We start from the raw sequence: 24184 nt of genomic DNA, 5'->3' as shown, positions 1-24184 counted from the left end.
TTCAACCTTTTAAAAAAATGCGAAAGTACTTTAACTACACAAGAAAGGAGAAAAATTCAAACTCTAAAATTCCAGACCAATAAGCTTGTTACCACATCAGTACAAACTGCTTACCAAGATAATTACCAACAGACTTAAAAATAAATTCGATAGTTACCAACGTGTTGAACAAGCCGAATTCCGCAAAGGTTCATCATCATCATCCAGCCTTCTGCATCCAAAGTTGAACATAGGCCTCCCCTAATTTCTTCCAGTTTTGTCGATCTTGGGCTTCCTGTAACCGATTTCCAGTAATCCTGTTGACGTCGTCTATCCATCAGTAGGTGGTCTACCTCTACTTCTTCTATCTCCTCTTGGTCTCCACATTGTAATTTTTTGGGTCCACGTTTCATCCTTCATATGGCTATATGGCCTTCCCAATTCTACTTCAGCCACGCTACTCACTCTATGACATCTGTGACGTTTGTCCTTCTGATTTCATCGTTTCTGACCTTGTCTCTGAGAGTTGGTCCAAATGGTGACCGTTCCATTCTTCTTTGGGCCACTCTGAGTTTGGTTTCTCTGACCTGGCTTAAATCAAATCTTATATTTTACAAATAATTTGACAAGCTGATCTTGAAGATGTCTGATTGAGCTCCATATGCGGCCCATGCCAAGGTGATCCTTCTTTGTAATTCGGCAATTTGATTGTCCCTAGCAGTTTGGATTTCATGCCCTAAGTATTTATATTTATGTACCAATGCTATTTCGTTGACGTCGCCTTTTGGATTTGCGCTTGGTACCAGGTTTGTCATATGTATTGTGTCTTTCCAAAATTAATGTTTAAACCAACTTTCTTACAGGCGGCATCTAACTCAGTAAGCATAGTTCTAATCTCTTTTATTAAACGCTTTTCTTTAGTTCAATAGTTTGCGTCTAATCTTTAGACGTAAATTTGACTGCCTTTTATTTAATGCAAATGAATGAAAATTTGCAGACGTAGTATGCATTTGCGGGAACAATACACGAATAGTCAATATTTTTTATGTTTATTAATTGTTTAAATAAAAAAAAGGTTTTAATAGAAAATGCTTAAATTCTCTTGTTTCTTATAATGTAGAAACTTGAAACTTTTACGGATTGTAGCTAATGACATGAACTATACATAATTTCACTTTTTACGTTAATTGTTTACGTTATGCTTCATAAATAAACAATATAGTTTCAAATTTTGAACGCTCATATATTTGTTTATACAGGGTGTTTCATTGGGAAACGGAAATACTTTAATGGTGAATAGAGGTCACCGAGCCGGTTCTAGATATGTTACATTTTTTGCCCTACTGACTTTTATAACCGAGTTACAGGGTGTTTTATCGATATTGCCCATCCTTTTCCTAAGCCATAACTTTAGAATCACCCTGTATATTTTTTCATATTTTGTGCACATATGTCTCATTCAAAACCCAAACGACCGACATAGGTACTAAGCATAAGAAAAATCCAGGTCCGGATTAACAAAAAATTAGAAAGTAATTGTGAGCTTACAACAACACCCTGTATATTGAAATTTTGAAAATTTGTTTGCATATTTAAAAAGAGCACAAAAAACTAAGTTTAATAGTTCACTTCAATTTTTCGGCCAGACAATTTTATGAATTTAATTTTGAAATTATATTGAATTTTTTAAGAACTCTGACATTAAAAAGCAGGTATTATTAACTTTTAGTTAAATTATAAATTATTAAAGTTTTGAATAAATACTAATTTTAAAAATAATCAATACATATTTACCATATTGGAACGACCCAACTACTAATCACAAGGAAAATCCAGGTCCGGATTAACACAAAAAATATAAAGTAGGTAATTGTGACTTCGAAACAACACCCTGTATATTGAAATTTTGAAAATTTGTTTGCGTATTTTAAAAGAGCACAAAAACTGCGTTAAAAGGTGCATGCCAATGCCAAATTTTTGCGCAGATAATTTAATTACGGCAATTTTCAAATCATATTGATTAATTCTGTAAAGGTGAGAAGAAGCTGCCAGAAAAATTCAATGTAATTAGAAAATCGATTTTAAATCTTTTAAAACGAGCAAGGAAATGCATTGAACAAAATGGCGGACATTTTGAGCAACTGTTATAGTTCAAATATTTTTAATTTATGTTAAATTGTTGAATTGTTTAAACGAATTTTTTTTATTAGATATAGCTGTTTTTTAATTCTTTACTAAATCAATAAAATATACCAATTCAAATCCATAAGGAAAAATTTTCCTGTAGCTGGCTGTATACCATTAATTACAAACCTGTCACCTGTCACCTGTCATTTTCACACCTGTCACCTGTAATCAGTTGACTTTCACCTTTCTCTTTGTGAAGATAGAGAAATCAACTAAACCACCCACATGCTTGTGGTATAGTCATATGGTGCCTTGAGGTATACCTTTTAAATTTCATCAATCGCCAGGGTTTAATAAATAATATGCCAATGTAAGACCTTTCGTCGGCATTTTAAGGGTTTTAACCCATGTATTTTTGGTGGCTTAGCATGTAGAGCTTGCTTAGAACACTGATGATGCTCTCTTTAGAGCAAAAAGGTTCGGTATTGTAATGTAGCCCTTTATTGGGGTTACCAATTCACGCAATTCTAATTTTTAATAATGTGCATCCAGCACATCATTATAATCCAAGAGAATCCATAAAGCCAGCGTAGTAAACAAGTATTAAGTATTTTTAAAATAAGTATTGATTGATTATTAAATTAAACATTAAACATTAAACATTAAATTGAACATTAAGTTATTAAAAGTTAATAATACCTGGTTTTTAATCTCAGAGTTCTTTAAAATTGATGTAATTAAAACATCTGCGCCAAAAATTAAAATTAACCTTTAATCATAATTTTTTATGCTCCTTTAAAATGCGCAGACTAATTTTCAAAATTTTAATATACAGGGTGTTGGTTCAAGGTCACAATTACTTTATATTTTTTTGTTAATCCGGACCTGGATTTTTCTTCTCATTAATAATTGGGTCGCTCCAATGTGGTAAATAATTATTGATTATTTTTAAAATGAGTATTTATTCACTAACTTTAATAATATATAATTAAAAGTTAATAATACCTGCTTTTAATGTCAAAATTTAAAAAAAATCAATATAATTTCAAAATTAAAGCCAAAAAATTATCTGTCCGAAAAATTTAAGCAAACGAGTAAACGTAGTTTTTTGTGCTCTTTTCAAATATGCAAACAGATTTTCAAAATTTTAATATACAGGGTGTTGTTTTAACCCTCGTAAGGCGGTGCTTAGATTATTACGTAAACAACGCTCTGGGGTGCGTTTGCACCCCATCTGTATATCCATTTTTTATATGTGAACGTCGGGGAAATTAATTTGAAAGATAATTAGGATTTATTTATTATAGTATAAAACATAATTTTACAAAAAAGTACCCATTTCTTCTAAAAAAAAAAATTATTATCGTCGCAAGACAATCACATGAAATTTTACATAAGGAACACCGACCTTGTCCGGTAGCTCTGTTAGTTCCAGGTGGAAGATCAGAAACGTCCAATTCAGGATACGAAATTTTCATCATTTGCACCCAAAAGTCATTTTTTTTAAAGCACGTAAACGCAAAGAGTTTTAGATGCTGTAATTGGTGGAATACGTTTAGAATTGAATTTAACACGAATAAAAAAATGGACAAAAATAAAAAAAAAATATTAAAAAGATAGGTGGGAAAAACGAGGTCTGGGGTGCAGCTGCACCCCGCACCGCCTTACGAGGGTTAAGGTCAAAATTACTTTATAATTTTTTGTTAATCTTGGATTTTTTCAGTGATTAGTATGTCGGTCGTTTGGGTTTTGAATGAGACATATCGTCGCCTCAAAACAACAGTAGGATATGTCAAATATTGTAGTTTCGAGAAAAACGCAATTGAAATTTTTACGAATTTTTCATTACCTAATAACTTTTTTATATTTGAATGGATTTACATGGAATTTTGTTTGAGTATATAACTTTAGAGGCCTTACATAAATATTTATATTAATTAATAAAAAAGTGAAAAATAATTGGAAAAAAAGATACTTGTTCTACTGTTGCTCTAACAGTTAATCTGTGTTTTTAACGATATCCGTAAATATGTGTTATTAAGTGAGGACGTTTGAGTTGGAATAAATTCATTATCTCTAGAATCGGAGCATTCGGAGAGAAATGCTGAGACAGGTCGATTTTTACTTTTAAATTATGACTTTTTACCATATATATCATACTAATGACGTCATCCATCTGGTCGTGATGACGTAATCGATGATTTTTTTTTAATGAGAGTAGGGATGGTGCGATAGCTCATTTGAAAGGTTATTTAATTCTCTATTCATTAATATAAACGTTAACATAATTATTTATACAGGGTGCACAACAAAATTGTTTGTTTATTAAATTAATTGAGACAAAAAGAAGAGTGTATGTAATTCACGTACTTTAAAATACATCTGAGTGCTGTCAGAAAACAAAAAGAAATGTTTATTTCATAAATAAACATTGTTTTTCGCTTAAATTCAATGTTAAATCTGCCACCCACCTGTCGCTTAGCAGCTTGAACATTGAATTTAAGCGAAAAGTAATGTTTATTTTTGAGATAAACATTATCACCTGTTTTTCTGAGAGCAGTAAACTGTATTTTTAATTAAATAAATTACTTACATTCTCCTTTTTGTGTCAAATAATTTATGAGCTTATTTCCAGAAGGGTTTATTTCCAATCATTTGAAATGGTTATCCCAAAAGTCATTTTTTTTACATATCCTACTGTTGCTTTGAGGCGACGATATGTGTACCAAATATGAAAAAGACATACATGGTGGTTCTAAAGTTATGGCTTAGAAAATAAATGAGCAAAATCGATAAAGCACCCTGTAACTTGGTTATAAAAGTAGGTAGGGTGAAAAATGTAGTATATCTGGAACCGACTCGGTGACCTCTATTCACCAGTAAAGTATTTCCGTTTCCCAATGAAACACCCTGTATAAAAATCGGTGCTTGTTTGTGTCAAATTTCAATACGATACGAAAAAAAAAACTTCAACCAAAACTCGAATTAAAAAAATTCATGTTTTTATCGTAGTCTTCGAAAAACCACCGGTAGAGACGTTTTGTGCTACAATAATTATTAACATTAGTATTCGTCTTGGCGTATTAATTAAACGCTTTTGTTTAGTTCAGTCGCTTGGGTCAAACCTTTGGACGTTAATTTGACTGCCTTTTCTTCAATGCAAATGACTAAAAATTTGCAGACATAATATGCATTCGCGGGAACAATACACGAATAGTCAATAACTTTTTTTATGATTATTAATTATTTCAATAAAAAATCAATTTAACGGAAAATGCTTAAATTCTCTTGTTTTTTAAAATGAGACTTGAAATTTTTACAGATTGTAGCTAATTATATGAACTATACATAGTTTCACTTTTTACGTCAACTGTTTACGTTATGCTTCATAAATAAACAATAAAATTTCAAATTTTTTGCCGATTCTGACTACTTTTCATAGTTGCACATCATATGTTTTATACATATTTTAATAAACATGACGATATATTTTAATTTTTGAAAGGTGTAAGACTAAAAAGTAAAAAATGAGAAAATATGAAAAAAATTTTTAAGAAAAGCTTTTTTTTAGTTATCAGTGACTAAAATTAAAAATATAAAAAAATCAGCTACAAAGCAAAAAATAAAAAGAAAATAAAAAATCTAACACATTCGTTAAAGAAAAACGTGAGGCGAAAACCGTTTATTGCCGTTTTACCGTCTATATCTTTGACGAATGTGTTAGATTAAAAAAAATATTTTTTGCTTTTTAGTTGATTTTTTTATAATTTGTAATTTAAATCACTCATACTCATAACTAAAAAAAAAACGTTTCATAAAATTTTTATTTCATATTTTTTATGTTGTCTGTTATAAGTACTATGTCGTCTGCGAATCGGAGGTGCAGAGCCTTTCGCCGTCGACATTTATTCCTTTGGCGTCCGACTTCAATTGTTTGAAAGCATGTTCAAGTACTGCCGTAAAGAGTTTGGGAGATAACGTGTCCCCTTGTCTAAATCTTTCTTTGATTTTTATTTGGTATCTTTGTGTAATCGGACGGTCATGATTGTATTATTGTATATGTTCGCTATCAGTTTGGAGTACCGAGAATCTATACGACTTTCCTCCAACGCAACTCTCTAATTATGCTGTTAATTTCTATCGTATCAAATGCTTTGCGAAAGTCTACGAAAACCAAGACTAATGGTCGGTTGTATTCGATAGATTTTTCTATAATTCAATGCAATGTAAGTGGTCGTTCATGCCAAAGTTTTTCCTAAAACCTGCCTGTTCTCTTAGTGGAGTTAGTCAAGGTTTTCACGTCCGATTTTGTTGAACCTTCATCGATTTTCATGAAAATTGGTAAGTAGTTAGAGGATACCTCAATAAACAAAGGTGACATGATGTTAACTTGCGCTTTTACCTTGGGGGTGGATGCCACCGGGTGAAAATTATGTCATTAAACATAATACCGTAAATATATAGAGGGACACATTATAAGCAAAATTTGTTATGTAAGGTTATTAATATAAATCAATACTTTTTGAGGTATTAAAAATGAAAGGTTTTAGGTTTTCGTAAAAAAAGCACGTTTTAAACGTGTGCTTCAGCTATAACTCAAAAACTATAAGCTTCTACAAAAAAGTTACCTTTACCAAAATTGAAGACCATAAACAACTAAATACACACCTTACTTAAAGATCTAAACTAATGTTTATTGAAAGTGAGTTATGAGTAACTGAATGTATATTTTTTTCGACGAATAGTCAAATTTAAGTATTCAAACTTAAATAACGGGAAAACGATGTATTTTATAAAATATACCTGTTAAGCACTCAAAGTACTTCGGAATACCTATCAAATACGATACAGAAAAAGTTAATAGCATCAATGTTAAGCAAGTTATGATGAAAATAAGAAAACCCTTTCGAATTTTTTACAAAAAAGTAAAAAATAAAACAAAGATTACAAAAATTAAAATTTATAGTAATATTTACAAGAGTTTATTTACGTAAGCATAAGTAATGCTTTCAACAATCTTGACTGGTTTAGAATGCATATTTTTGAAAAATAGATATAAGTAATTTAAAAAAATCAGAATTTTTAAGAATATCGTAGTTTTCATTTTCTTTTGATAATAACTACAAAAATACTCAATATACGTAAAAAAATGATATACAGTGAGCACGTAAAGGTTGGAATAAATTCATTTTCTCGTGAATGGATGATTTTGGAAATAAATCCCGAAACAGGTCGATTTTTATGACTTTTTGACATATATCATACTAGTGACGTCATCCATGTGAGCGCGATGACGTAATCGATGATTTTTTAAATGGGTATATGGGTCGTGTGATTGCTCATTTAAAAGGATATTTAATTCTCTATTCAGTCATATAAATATTAACATAATTATTTATACAGGGTATCCAAAAAATATTTTTTTAATTAAATTAATTAACACAAAAAGAAGAATGTATGTAATTTATTTAGTTGAAAATGCATTTTACTGCTGTCGTAAAATAAAAAAAAATATTTTAAAAACAATTATTGCTTTTCGCTTAAATTAAATAATCAAACTGTCAAGGGGCAACTGGGTGACAGTTTTAACATTGAATTTAAGCAAAGAATAATATTTATTTGTGAAAATAAGCCTTTCTGCCTGTTTTCTGACAGCAATAAAATGTATTTTAAATTAAATAAATTTCATACATTCTTCTTATTGTGTCAATAAATTTAAATAAAAAAACATTTTTAGACACCCTGTATAAATAAATATGTTAATGTTTACACTACTAAATAGAGAATTAAATAGCCTTTCAAACGAGCTATCACAGGACCCCATTCTCGTTTAAAAAAATCATCGATTACGTCCTCAGGCTCAGATGAATGACGTCACTAATTTGATATGTATGCCAAAAAGTCATAAATTAAAATAAAAATCAACCTATTTCGGGATTTCTCTCTAAAATCGCTCATTCACAAAAAAATCAATTTATTCTAACCTTTACGTGCTCTCTGTAAAACCAAATTTTAGTTTTTTTCTGTATCAAATATTCTACCTTTTTTACTATTTCTCTAGAGTAAAGAAAACCCGAGATAGAAACGTTTAAATCTTAAATTTTACTGCTAAAGAATCTGCTTTACTAAGAATCATGTAACCAGGGCCATTTAACCTTTTATTTAAAAAAAAGTAAGGGGTTTAAAAGATTAAATTCAACGTGGTTTAATAGCCCTTGGAATTACCTTTTAAATGATTTTTAGGTGAACCTGATATCGTAAAACTTAAACTTAAAAAAATCAAATTTTTGGAAACCCTTTTCTTAAAGTTAAATTTTGAAAAATTTTTGGAGCATAAATTTTAATGTTATCAACTTGTTCGGGGGTTCATTTAATAGATATTTTTAAGTACTTTGACAAAAATGTTAAATATACTCTGGGCTAATTAGCAAAATTCATGGAAAAGTTATTTACCAGCAATTTTATTGCTGGAATCGAATTATAAGATCCTATATATTAATAATATAGGTATGCAAAGTCCGCAGATAGTGTGCTACTTTTTTTATAAACAAAATGGCGCCGACAAATCGTATTTTTTTCAATTATTGCTCTATAACTCCGAAGATTTTAACATTACAACAAAAACACCCAAATAAAAATTCACCGCAATTAAATTCTGCATAGAGATATGTTTTTCATGATTTGCTCCGACGAAAATTTTCCTCGGAAAATGCGGGTTTTCCTAACAAAAACTATAATTTTCAAATAAAGTTTTAGGTAAGTAATTATTAATCAATAATTAAATAACTTAGTGACATTAAAGATTTCTTGGTATAGATTGTAATTCCAGAAGCTGGTGAAAATTAAACGAATATTTTAGCAACAATTCAATTGTTAATTAACAATTTACGATCGCAATAATAACCAAAATTATCGGGATACATTAATCAAACTTATAAAGATGAGATGCTTGCTTAATATTTTATCGACAAAATATAAATTTTTCTTCTTTTTGCATATTCTTTAAATTTTGAAAAAAAAATAGTTATAATACGTTGGTCTAATTAGTAAAGTACAAAGAAAGGTTATTTACCAGCAATTTTATTGCTTTAATCGAATTATAAGATCCTATATATTATTAATATAGGTATGCAAAGTCCACAGATAGTGTGCTACTTTTTTTATGCACAAAATGGCGCCGACAAATCGTATTTTTTTCAATTATTGCTCTATAACTCCGAAGATTTTAACTTTACACCAAAAATACTCAAATAAAAATTCACCCCAATTTAATTCTACATAGAGGCATGTTTTTCCCGATTTGCTCCGACGAAAATTTTCCTCGGAAAATGTGGGTTTTCCCAACAAAATCTGGAGTTTTCAAATAAATTTTTTGGGCCAGTAATTATTTATCAATAATTATATAGCTTGGTGAAATAAAAGCTTTCTTGGTTTAGATTATAAATTCAGAAGCCGGTTAAAATGAAACAATTTACAGTCGCAATAACTAACAAAATAATCATGAGACACTGATCAAACTTAGAAAGATTATAAAGGTGTGATGCCTATTTAATATTTTGTCGACAAAATATAAATTTTTTATTTTTTTGCATAATCTTTAAATGTTTAAAAAAATTGTTATAAACAAATTACCATTTCTCAGAAATTGTTTGTTATATTCTAATTTTAAAAATACTTAAAATGCGTATTTCATATATCTTGAAAATAAATGCTTTAAAAAAATTTTCCAACCATTTGCAAAAAAGTTATGAAACAGAAAAGTAAATATACGATTTCTCCGTTAGTTGTTTTTAATTTGTTTAATTGTTTCAAAGCTTAAAAGTGAGTCTATGGTACAATATAATTACTCACAAAGAATGTCAAAAATTAGTGCAATGGTTATATTTTAATCAAAGATTAAAAACACTTTTTTTTGTAATTTTTAGCGCGAAAGTAGGCTTGATACAAAGCCGGAGATAAAATGTTCACTCGAAGCGACTGACACGCTTAAACTCGCGCGAGTTCTGTATGTAGGCGGGTAGCTACGGTACTGTATTATTCTACTTTCGCGCGTGTAAATTACAAAAAAAATATATTTATAATCTTTAATTAAAATATAACTATTAAGCTTATAATCGATATTGTTTTATAAATAATTAGCTTGTACTTTAAACTCATTTCTACGCTTTGAAAGAATTAAAAAAAATTATTAACACCGTAGTAATCGTATGTTTATTTTGCTGTTTCATAACTTTTTTGAAAATGGTTGCAAAAATGTTTTAAAGCATTCATTTTCAAGATATTTGAAATGCGCATTTTAGTTATTTTTTAAAATTATAATTTAATAAAAACTTTCTGAGAAACGTTCATTTGTTTATAACTATATTTTTTAAACATTTAAAGATTATCCAAAAAAATAATAAATTTATATTTTGTCGACAAAATGTTAAATAGGCATCTCATCTTTATAAGATTTCAAAGTTTGATCAATTTATCATAATTATTTTGGTTATGATTGCGACCGTAAATTATTAATTAACGATTTAATTGTTGCTAAAATATTCGTTTAATTTTCACCAACTTCTGGAACTATAATCTAAACCAAGAAGGCTTTTATGTCACCAAATTATTTAATTATTGGTATATAATTACTTACCTAAAACTTTATTTGAAGATTAAAGATTTTGTTGGGAAAACCCGCATTTTCCGAGGAAAATTTTCGTCGGAGCATATCGGGAAAACACGTCTCTATGCAGAATTTAATTACGGTGAATTTTTATTTGAGTGTTTTTGTTGTAAAGTTAAAATCTTCGGACTTCTAGAGCAATAATTGAAAAAAACACGATTTTCGGGCGCCATTTTGTTTATAAAAAAAGTAATATTTTGTATTTTGACAACGGCACCCGATTTGGGCGTCGAAACGTTATATTACATTAATAATTAATTATAAAATAAAATTATTTTTTCATTTTAATTGTGGCTTATTTCCCATATAAATAATTAATCATAAAAATGCCACAAGGAAATAGCTTCAGAACAACATAAAAAAAGTAGCACACTATCTGAGGACTTTGCATACCTATATTATTAATATATAGGATCTTATAATTTGATTCCAGCAATAAAATTGCTGGTACATAACTTTTCTCATAAATGGCCTATTCTCCGATAATTAGCCCAGACTAATAAGTTTATGTTATAAAATGCATAATTTTCCCGTTATTTAATCTTGAATACTTGGATTTTGGGTACACGCCGAAAAAATTTACATTCAATTACCTATACTATACCTAACTCACTTTTATTTAACACTAAAAGGTTTTTCTAGTAAGGAGTTTATTTCATTTTTTATTAGCTTCAATTTTGGTAATACATAATAGCTTTTTCTAAAAACTTACAGTTTTTGAGTTATTTATGAGAAATCGGTTGAAAACATGCATTTTTCTCACGAAAAATTAAATTTTTGATCTTTAATAATTCAAAAAGTTTTGATTTATTTTAATAACTTTATATAACAAATTTTGCTTGGAATTTGTCCCCCTATCGAATTATGCGGTTATTTTTAAAAAAATAATTTTCACCCTCGAGAAGGGGTGGCATTCACCCACAGAGTAAAAGCGCAAGTTTGCACCATGTCACCTTTGTTCCTTAATCTTTTATCCACTCACCAATTTTCATGCAAATCGATGGAGGTTCAACGAAATCAGAGGTAATAGCTCATATCCACCTTCAGTGACTGCACTATCTAGGTTGATAAAAATCTAATTTTGTTTCCAGTCTATAATATTATTCTTGTAAATAACTTGTAGATGTGGTCTAATATGCGTATAGGCCGGTAATTCTCGAGGTCTGTCGGATAACCCTCTTTGTGTAATATGATGGTAAATGCACTGTGCTATCTTGTAGGAGTTTCACTTTGGTGTAGACATAAGTTGAACAGTTCCTTTGTGTTGTTTAAAAGTCTGTCTCCTTCATTATTTACGTCTTCTATAACGATATTGTCTTCTCCCAGATCTTTATTGCTTTTCATTTTCCTCAATGCGTTCCTGATTTCGTCTGTTAATATATCAGGCATCAATTCCGATGCTTGGTTGACTAATCTTTTTCCTGAATTTTCTAGTGGCTCATCATGGTTTTGTTGGCTGTTTTATAGTTGTGTATAGAAGTCTTCTACTACCCTTAATAATTTATCTCTATTGGTGATTATATTTTCATCTCTATCTTTTAATTTCATTATTAAAACACTTTAAATGACCCCGCAAAGGTTATAGTACCATAAAAACACCCACAGACAATACAGACATTAAAAAGTGTAACAAATACAATGCACCTCTTCATTTGGCATTTGTGGATTACAATAAAACGTTCCATTCCATAGAATTCTGAGCTGTATTACAAGGATTGAATATCGCAAGCATGAATTCTTTATACATATATCTATCAATCTAATCAGCCCTAAACATCCATCCTTGGATATAGGCCTCCTCTTCCTTCTTCCATGCCTCTCTTTTTTGGGCAATTTGCATCCATTTTGATCCAGTGTGCTTCTTCAGGTCTTCTGACCATCGCATTTGTGGCCTTCCTCTTTTTCGTTTGTGCTTCCACGGTCTCCAATATATGATCGTCTTAAACCATCTTTCATCCGTCTGCCGTAGGGTGTGTCCGGCGAACTTCCATTTAAGCTTTGCTGCTTGGGTTGAGATATATTTCACTTTTGTTTTGTTACGGATCCATTCGTTTCTTTTCCTGTCTAATAGTTTAATGTTCAGCATTTGTCTTTCCGTGGATCTTTCTGTCTTTGCTATTTTTTCCATATAATATTTTCTTTTGTAAACGTCTATGTCTGAGAGTCTGAGAGCCATATATTAGAACATGGAGTATACATTGATTGAAGACTCTTGTTTTTAGATATTGCGGGTATTTTCTGTTTTTTAGCATATAAGACAGTTTTCCGAATGATGCCCAGGCCAATCTTATCCTTCTCTTTATTTTTTCGGTCTGATTTTCTTTATTTAATCTAGTGATTTGTCCTAGATATACAGGGTGTAACAAAAATACAGGTCATAAATGAAATCACATATTCTGGGACCAAAAATAGTTCGATTGAACCTAACTTACCTTAGTACAAATATGCTCATAAAAAAAGTTACAGCCTTTGAAGTTACAAAATGAAAATCGATTTTTTCGAATATATCGAAAACTATTGGAGATTTTTTTAATGAAAATGGACATGTGGTATTCTTATGGCAGGAATATTTTAAAGAAAAATTATAGTGAAATTTGTGCACCCCATAAAAATTTTATGGGGGTTTTGTTCTCTTAAACCCCCCCTAACTTTTGTGTACATTTCAATTAAATTATTTTTGTGGTATCATTAGAGTTAAATTCAATATTTTTAAAACTTTTTTGGCTCTTAGTATTTTTTCGATAAGGCAGTTTTTTCGAGTTGCGGCTTCTTTTTTAATATGTTTACATAAAGATTTTATGGGGGTTTTGTTCCTTTAAACCCCCCAAGTGGTTGTGTACGTTCCAATAAAAGTATTACTGCGATACCATTAGTTAAACACGGTGTTTTTAAAACTTTTTTGATTATTTATATTTTTTCGAGAAGGCACCTTTTATCGAGGTGTGGCTTCTTTTTTAACATGGTTCAAAATATACCTAAAAATGTAAATCATAAATAAATTTTCATATTATTACCAAGTCTCCATAATCGTACTTAACCATATACAAATAATGTGGTGGATTTGAAAAATATTCAAAATATCTTGATAAAAACTTACTTTTCGAAAAAGTACTAAGAGGCAAAAAAGTTTTTAAAACATTGTGTTTAACTAATGGTACTACAATAAAAATTAAATTGGAACGTAGACAAAAGTTTGGGGGGTTTAAAGGAACAAAACCCCATAAATTTTTTATGGGGTGTGTAAATTTCACTATAATTTTTTCTTAAGATACTGCTGCCGTAAGAATGCCACATGTCTATTTTCAATAAAAAATATCTAATAGTTTTCGATATATTGGAAAAAATCGATTTTCATTTTGTAATGTCAAAGGGCTGTAACAAAAATACAGGTCATAAATGAAATCATAAATTTTTTGTGCACATTTGTACTAAGGGAAGTTAGGTTCAATCGAACTATTCTTGGTCCCAGAATATGTGATTAAATTTATGACCTGTATTTTCGTTACACCCTGTATATCTAGGACAAATCTTTATACATAGTACTCCTAAAACACATTTACGACAATGAAACTATGCAAATAAATTTAGAAGAGGGTCAAACGATAAGCAAGATAAGAACGGAGAAATGAGTTATACAGGCAGGCACTTCTTCTTCTTCTTCTTGTGGCGTCTTCTAACGAAGTCTGGCGATAACTTCTTTAAACGCTGCTCTATCTTTTGCAATTTAAATTATATGTTCAATACTGAAGTTAGTCCAGTCTCTGATATTCTTCAGCTAAGGTTTCACTTCTTTCTTCCCAAGCCTTTTTTTTTTCTTTGGGGTAATTAGTATTGAACATCAGAGTTTTTATTTCTGCTATTATCCTTGGTGAGATGTCTTTGGATTTTCCATGATGTTCTGGTACCACTAGGGTAAAGAACGCGCAATTTTTACTAACTTCACAAAATATAGTATAGGATTGTCAGAATATCACTAGAGAGCAATGGAAATTTACAAAGTTCATTATAACTCTAAACACCAAGAATAAAATATAATAGGCACACGAGTTGCAAGCTAGGCTGGCAGCACTGACAAACAATGACATCTAAGTCACGCATTGCCACACATGTTAATTGCCACTATTGTCAGACTATTCATTGCACTTTCTTGAAATGTAACAAGACAGCCAAATGGAAACAAATGCATTAATATATGATACAGCTCAATTATATTCCCTTCCTCTAAAAAATTTAATTTTACTAGGTGGCTCTAATAATATGATCACCCACTGTATAGCGATGATTTATCTATATGGCATTTTGTTAAGGTTTTTAACATTTTTTGATGACTTATTGTGTCGAAATATAGTACCCTATAGAGTGGTTGCAACCAAACCTAGCATTCGACGAACATCAGTCTAATGACAATACCAATTTCTTATTTGTAAAAATTGACTTGTACCTACTAGGGAGGCATCTCTTGTCTCTAGGGAGGCATCTCAAAATGATTTACTCTTGCCTTAGAATATGTGTTCAAGAAGTTAAATTGGGAACAACGCATTATTAAAATTGATGGCAGATTTTCAGGTCATTTTAGATTTGCCGATGACGTCATAGTATTCATAAGCAACCATACAGAGGAACTAAACTACATGCTAAAGCAACGTATACAAGAATCTGTCAAAATCGGTTTGAGAATAAATTTAAATAAAACAAAAGTGATGACAAATCAAAATATCTCAATCTACTAAGGTGGAAGTGAGATCAAAATGTCAAAGGATATACATATATATACCTAGGTTACATGATGAAATTAGGCAATCAGAATCAAACGGCAGAGGTAACTAGAAGAAACCGAATGACAATAGATTGAAAACGATATAGAGGGCGATCGAACGAGCTATGTTATGATAGAGGTAACATAAAATAGACGTGCGAAGCAGGACGACGATAAAAGATATAATTGAAAGAACTGCGCAACTAAAATGGAACTGGGTAGGATGCGTGATGCGTGGCACGGCAAAACAACGAAAGGTGAACGAGAGAATTGTACATTGGAGACTACGTGAACACAGCCGTAGTACCGTAAAATGGGGTGACTTTGACCGATTTTGTACTTTAATCCTATAAAAATCATATTTTTTTTGCTACATTTTTGTATATGCAAATATGTTATGGGTTTAGGCGTCTACTTTCAGTAGCTTTGATTATAATTACAAGAAAATAATCATGACTTGGAAAAAAAAAATAAAAAATTAATTTGGTCAAGTTCACCCCATTTGGGGGGAAGTTGACTGTATATGCTTTTTGCCTGTTAAACTTATTTTTCTTTTAGGCGGGGTTAATTTGACCGTTTTTAAACCATTTTTTCTTAATTGGTTGTATAGGTGGATTTAACAACCCTTGGATGGAATATTAATTCTTTTTCTTATTTAAAAATGAATTCCTAGCTATATTATAAATTTGAATCGTTAAAAGTAATTTTAAAAATTATACAGGGTGGCTGAAGTATATCACAATAATAGATCTTTTTAATGTTTTTGGTCAAATTCACCCCAGCGATCAAAGTAACCCCATTTTACGGTATAGAAAGATCAAAAAACGATTTCTAGATGACATCAAAACCAAAATGGGGAGACACTAGCATCAAATAGCACAAAACAGAGAAGAATGGAGAACTCGTAGGTCCTTTATCTAGGAGTACTCCTTTATCCTTTATCTAGGGATTTAAAATATTTAAAATGTTTTTTCCCAATAAACCTTAATACTTTAATATTTACAAATGATATGGAAATTATTCATCTCATTTATAAACATGTTAAATTATGTAAATACAAGTTGTAAACGTAATATAATAGGCATAATTTGTTAATGTGGTTTGAAAAAATAAAAAAAATAATACATAAAAAACACATAATAAAATAATAACAAAAAAATAATAAATAAAAGAAAAGAAAAAAAATTGAAACAAAAATAAAAGAAGAATAGAAAAAAAAAAGAAGTAAAAAAAAGTGTTTCGCACAAATTAAAATATATATTAAAAAAACAGTAAAATAATTAAAAAAAAAATAAAAAAAAGCTACACAATGTACCAATGTATCTATAAAAATAATATTGTAGAATGTACTTATGTTTATAAGAATTTTATGACTATGAATCTGCAATCAATCACAAACAAGTCTGGCTAATTGGTTCTGCCAAAGCCATTTTTCAAAAAAAAAATCTAGGGAGACCTCTTTTATCTAGGAGTAAATGCAAAAAGATTAAAGAATAAGAAGAATTTAAAACTATTTTCAATGAAACCACGTAAAATCCGTTTCGAATATATTTCCGATAAAGTTATCAGTAGAAGATAAAGCTGACACTGACACGTTTATAGTTACATCATAAGTAGAGTAAATTAATAGTAATGGCGTCCATATTACAATAGAATTTAGATCTTATACTGAATTCGCTCTACCGAGATTCACTTTGACACATTCGGAATAGGAAACATACAACACAAAAATTCCTACCTCAAAGTATTAACTGCTAAAATCAACTTAATCTTTCATTAAAAAAAGAAGAATTATTAGAAACAGTGGGAGTGTCTACTAATCTCATAAAATTTTGTGGGGTTTATTTCTACAAAATATTATTATTTTGTACAATAAATAATTTTCTCATTTGTTATCAATACATTATAATGGTGTAAATAAATAATTATTATTGATTGGCATAAGGTTTATGTTATTTTTATATCTGCTTAATATTAATAATATTGGCTATGAGCAGGTGCGTTGGTTGTGTAGTAATTTCCAGTCACTTCTGAAAACTGAACTTCCCAAAAAAGAAATTACTAACGTCAGTGTCAAAGGGAAGCTCGATAAAGCGAATTCAGTATATCTAAGTTTTTTTTTAATGCTAAAGGAAATGGTCACGTTTATACCGCCTCACTATACAACTGTACAATATTTTGTATTTTGCCGACATCTCTTATTTTTTTATTAGTGAAAATTTTAATAATTTGTCTATTATTTATATAATAGCTTAGAAAATAATAGGGGCAAACATAAATAAATAATAGGTAAATTTATTTAAGGTAACTCACCATTTATATTCCACGGCCACCTTGACTCTAGCTGCAAAAGAAGATAAAGTATTTAAAATTAAAAATTTCTAGGATTGTATACGCTTTTACCTTATCTTAATATTAGACCTGGACCCCGCGTACCAAAAAAAAAGTTGAGCAATAGCAAGCTGAAAATTTGTAATAGCTTAACGGTGTCTAGTCGGACAAACTTTGGTTTATGGGAACACTATAACAGGGGAAGTTTTAATTGTAGAACAGTTTAAAAATTTGGAACGCCACACTACGAAAACGTTTCGTGTATTTTGTCGGACATAACACCCAATTGATTTGTTACCATTTCATTAAACTCTCATGCATAAATAAGACTGGTGTTTATCACTAACTGGACATTTTAATGAGTGGAACACGAAGAACATGTCAAATGACAGGAATCGTGTTGGTTAGTAATAGCAGTCTGATTCTTGCATTAGAGTTTAATGAAATGGTAACAAATCAATTGGATGTTCTATCCGACAAAATACATACGACGTTTTCGTAATGTGACCTTCCAAATTTTTAAACTGTTCCACAATTAAAACTTCCCCTGTTCCGGTGTTCCCGTACATTAAAGTTTGTCCGACTAGACAACGTTAAGCTATTAACAAATTTTCAGCTTGCTGTTAATCATCTTTTTTTTGGTGAGTAGGATTTCAAAGCTATTTTCTGCTTAAAGTTATATTAAATGTTGTAAAATATCATTTTCATAAACCTTAATTCCGATAACAGTTTTCACGCCGCAAGTCTAAAGATCAAAAAATAAAATATTTGCCATCCTGCCATTTCGGTTAAATCCTTAATAGACTAAGAGCCGCTATAGGTGAAAATTCTTAATCATTTTAGGCACGACGGGACCCTATAACTTAAATAGTAGAACCTAAAAGAAAACGTTTGAGCACTGTGGCGTCACTTTTCAGTGGCACATGCGTCTACAGGGCGCATCAAACTTTCCACTTATGGACGGGATACATAAATTAAAAAATACCCTCCCTAATTACCAGAGTTTAATTTTTTTCATTTTTTAAGTTTTATGTGATTAAGACATAAGATTCATCGTAATTTTAACCCACCACCCCCTTCTCCCTGCCCCCACCATTAAAAACTTTATTTTTCGATTTTATTTTTTTTTTGGTGGGATGCAATAAATTTTAAAATTTCAAAAAATTTACACGCATAGTTAAGGCTTTTATAAAACACGTCTATTTTTCATAGATCTGTAGGTTGAGTGTACATAACCTCAAAAAAAATTTAAAATTTTTTTTTGAAAGAAAGTATATAACTTTTTTTTGGGGAGAGCTGCAGATCTAATTTTTTCTTAGTCTTGTGTATTTTATCAAACACTATATTTATAATTTTTTTCAGATTTTTCTGTAACGTTGGTCACCTTCAAAAATCCAAAAACTGGTTTTTAAGGGGGTTTGGGGGGTTTGAACGTGTTTTTCTGATTTTTAAATATTCTAAGAAACTTAGTTACTTCAAGTTACATATAACCTATAAAAACAAAATTGATTTGATATATTATGAAGTCTATAAAATAGGGAAAATCCCCCAAAACCCCCTAAAAAACAGTTTTTCGGATTTTTGAAGGTGGGGAGACTTACGGAAAAACCTGAAAAAAATTAAAGATATAGTGTTTGATAAAACACACAAGATTAAGAAAAAATTAGACCTGCAGCTATTCCTCAAAAAAAGTTATACGCTTTTGTGAAAAAAAAAATTCTTTTAATTTTTTGAGGTTATGTACACTCTACCTATGGGTCTATAAAAAATAGGCGTGTTTTGTAAAAGCCTCAACTATGCGTGTGAATTTTTTGAAATTTTAAAATTGATTGCATCCCACCAAAAAAAAATAAAAACGAAAAATGAAGTTTTTGATGGTGGGGGCAGGGGGAAGGGGGAGGTGGGTTAAAATCACGATGAATCCTATGTGTTAATCACATAGAACTTAAAAAAAATTAAAAAAAAATTAATTCTGTGAGTAAGTTCTGTTAACTTTTAATTTATTTATCCCGTCCATAAGTGGAAAGTTTGATGCGCCACTGTCGACGCATGTGCCACTGAAAAGTGACGGCACAGTGTTCAAACGTTTTCCTTTAGGTTCTACTATTTAAGTTATAGGGTCCCATCGTGCCTAAAATGATTAAGAAATTTCACCTATAGCGGCTCTTAGTCTATAAATATATTTATTATAAACCAAGTAGTAAATAATAAAATAGCATCCACCCTAAATTTTTTAACGATATTACTGTAATTAAACCTTACTGCCGGGAAAGTCTACTTAACCTAATGATCAGGACATATTAAGATCATAAATAAAATAAGGAATACATACCATATATCGCCGGTCCGGAATAAGAATGCCGTAACTGCAAATTTTGTCAATTCCTGTTTATTGCGTAATTAACTTCTAAGATACTGTATACAGATGATACAAAAGCGACAGAACTGCAACTATGTGCTAAGCCACTACAGGGTAGCTGTGTTGTTATTGAAATACACACCATTTTAGACCTTGTTTCCGATGAATAATGACGCAACTGTAAATAAGGTTGACAATGAGGGGACTAAATTAAGGTAATGAAATTCGGACCAATAGGGATGAAAATAAAAGTCACTGCTGTAAGAATAAACGGTGTACTAAATATTTAAAAATAGTTTTTTTGTTCAGAAAATTTTTAAGATCAAGAATGACGCAAATGTAGATAGAGTTGAAAATATGGGGATTAAATGAAGATAATGAAATTCGAACCAATAGGTATAAAACTAAAAGCCATAGTTGTAAGAATAAACGATATACCGATGTTCCGGACGTTACTCTTTATTTAATCACTATTTTAAATATTTAAAAAATTTTAGATGAAGAGTTACGCAACTGTAAAAAGGTTGAAAATATGGGTATTAAATTAAGATATTGAAATTCGAACCAATCGGGATAAAAACAAAAGCCATAATTGTAACAATAAACGCCATACCGATGCTCCTGGACGATTACTCCTCGTTTAATCCCTATTTTAAACATTTAAAAATCGTTTTGTTGTGGTCTCCTTGAGAAAGTTTCAGTTACGTCGTTCTTATTCAGTACCGGCGATATTATGTGACAAGTTTTAGTCATATGTTAACAAATACAGGCCTAAAATATATACCTTTCCAGGTACATATTTTGCTACGAGAAGAGTTGTTCTTAAGCTATTTCCTTGTGGCATTTTTTTAATTAACTATTCGAAATGGGAAATAAGCCACAATATAACTAAGCAATGATTTTATTAACGTTTCGACGTCCAAATCGGAATAAAAGAAGAATGGGGCGGAGTAAACACACAACTCAGGCTGCAGAGGTATGAAGGTGATTTTTATTTTTTAACATTAACATTTAACATTTTTTTTAACAATATTTATACTGCCGTGCTAGGCAATTTGAAAAAATGGTGGTAAAATCTATTTCAAAATTGAATGCTACAATTTTGGCCCGTTAGGGATTTATGGACTAGCTAATAGATTTAATGCATGGATATATGCCCCAGTTTATTAAGGGAACCATTAATTATATTTTAAAAAAAAGTTTTATACAAAAAGAGGTAGATACCGCTAAGACGTTTTATCAAAACTTACTCTAATACTAAGCCTATTAGCGGTATGTGGTTTACAGTTGTGATTGATATGAAATAAAAAGCTTTTCTGTGTATTAAAGTTTATTAAATTGAAAGAATTATAGTACTATTAAATGTTATTATTTTGTTGAGCCACGATATGACAACAACAAATTGACAATATTTAGTTGTCGTTATATCTGTTTTCTTTCAAGAGTCAATAAATACATATTGGTTCATTAATAATAATGTTCCATTTGTGATTTATTATAGACAATTAAATAGACAACCGAACAACATACGCTGTGTCTGGTACATACCAAATGGTAATTAGGGCAAATTTTAACATTTTATTAGTTGTATTGTACAAACTAGTTATATGTTATGATTAAAATATGATCACATTGTCTTTTACCTATTTATAATAGCATTGTATAACTAGACTACTAGATATTGTCTAGTTAAACAATGATAATAGCTTGTATTTAAACAAAAAAAATGCAATCAATGGGACTGCTAATCCCATGTACGACCAACAAAGGGTTAATTACAGAAAACTTTAAGTATGAAACAAACCTTGCGCCTGTAGAGGCTGAACATAATTTTTTTTTCACCTCTTGTAATTACTTTACAATAAATTGTCCTCTTTCTATAATATTGTCTTCAGTGGTTTCACCTCGTGTTTCACAACTCTTACTCGACTCTACTTGATTTCTAAAAAAACAAAATATTTTAAGTCTCTTTTTCTAAAAATGCTTGTGGACAGCGTGTGGATATATTATTAAGTTTTTAAAACCTAATTAAAAAAAAAGGAATATTTTTAAATGTGAAAATCTCTTACTGCCGAATTCAAGATATAAATCATCCACTTGGAGCAGAGTCATATTGTTTAGGACAACATAATTGGTTAGTCCTTGAAACACTATAAACAAAAATGAAAATACATTTCAATAGATATAATAATCTCGAAAAGTTCTCATAATCCTCGCTAATTATTTCTTTTACTAACACAACTGTTTTAACTAACACAATAATTTAACCTTGTAAAGTTAGGCCGAATTTACTTCGTAATACTAAGGCGATTTGGCGGTTTCTAAATGTAGGCGTAGCATTCTTTAAAGTAGATTAGCGGTAAGTGCAATATGTTAAGGTATATGGACGGCAACTGTAGCAGATACCGTCAAAACGCCATAGTATTTAACATTTACCGCCAAATGGCTTAGTATTTTAACTGCAAAGTGTAGATACCGCTAACAAAATTGCAATTTTATTTAAAATATAATGCTTTTACAACTCCAAAGACTTTATAAATACCGTATAAACCGTATAAACCTAAATACCTAAATACCGTATTCTACCTAAAAATACAAAAATCTCATTTTCGATAAAAAATCAGTTACCGCCTTTGGACTTAGCACGGCAGTATATATATATAAAAGTTTTGCATAACGCAATTAAGTTTTGATATGTCTATCGTTAAATAATTAACATATTTTCCGATTTGGTAGAGATGTGTGTACGTATGTACATTCAATTTGTTGCTGTAAACATAAATATTCATTTGAACGGTGACGTGCGTTATTCTAAACTCTCATGAGCATGAATTAGCAAATTTAAAATGTGATGTTTTCCAGTTTTGGAGTAATGAATACATCGCACGAATGGGTAATGTTGAAGGTCTGGTTACAAAATCCAATTAAATATAAATTTGCTGATCATTGTATCCAGCTTTTACACAGTATTTATACAGATCATTTGTCATTGGTGGGAATATACGTCCCAATTGGAGGGATTTTATGATAGATAAACTATTTCCACCATTCAAATAAAGTAAAAAGTTCAGAATGTGAAGATAAAAGATTTTAAATATTTTCGACTGTTCAAAAGTCGCCATCATTCAATCTTCGCTTGTTCACTGCTGGACATAGATCTCCCTCATAACTTTCCATCTATTTCGATCTTGTTCCTCTTGTATCCAATTTCTATGTTAGATCATCGGTCCAACTCTGGTCCAACCAGTCAGCGAATTTAAAATGGGATGTTTTCCTGTTTTGGAGTAATGAATACATCGCACGAATGGGTAATGTTGAAAATCCAGGTAAATATAAATTTGCTGATCATTGTATCCAGCTTTTACTTAGTATTTGCACATATGCACATATCATTGGTTATTGGTTGGAATTTACGTCCCACTTGGAAGGATTTTATGATAGATAAACTATTTCCACCATTCAAATAAAGTACAAAATTCAGAATATGACGGTAAGAGATTTTAAATTTTTTCGACTCTTCAAAAGTCATCATAATTCAATCTTCGCTTGTCCACTGCTAGACATAGATCTCCCTCATAATTTGCTATCTATTTCGATCTTGTGCCTCTTGTAACAAATTCCTATGACAACGTTTTAGATCATCAGTCCAACGTGTTGGTGGACGACCTCTGCTTCGGTAGGCATCATCTCTTGGTCTCCATTCCAGTATCCGCTTTATCCATCTATTATCTGTTCTTCGATCTACGTGACCTGCCCAGTTCCATTTCAGTGTTGCTACTCTCTATACTGCATCAGCCACTCCTGTTTTTTGTCGTAGCTGGCGGTTTGGGAACTTCTGTCGTAGTGAAAAGCCCAACATAGCACGCTCCATCGCCATTTAAGACACACGGATCTTTTGCACTGTTCTCCTTGTCATGGTCAACGTTTCCGCATCTTAAATCAACACTGGAAGAACACACTGATTAAC

Source organism: Diabrotica virgifera, chromosome 4 (assembly GCF_917563875.1).
Source record: "Diabrotica virgifera virgifera chromosome 4, PGI_DIABVI_V3a".
Taxonomy (NCBI): domain Eukaryota; kingdom Metazoa; phylum Arthropoda; class Insecta; order Coleoptera; family Chrysomelidae; genus Diabrotica; species Diabrotica virgifera.
This window is presented reverse-complemented; position numbering follows the sequence as displayed.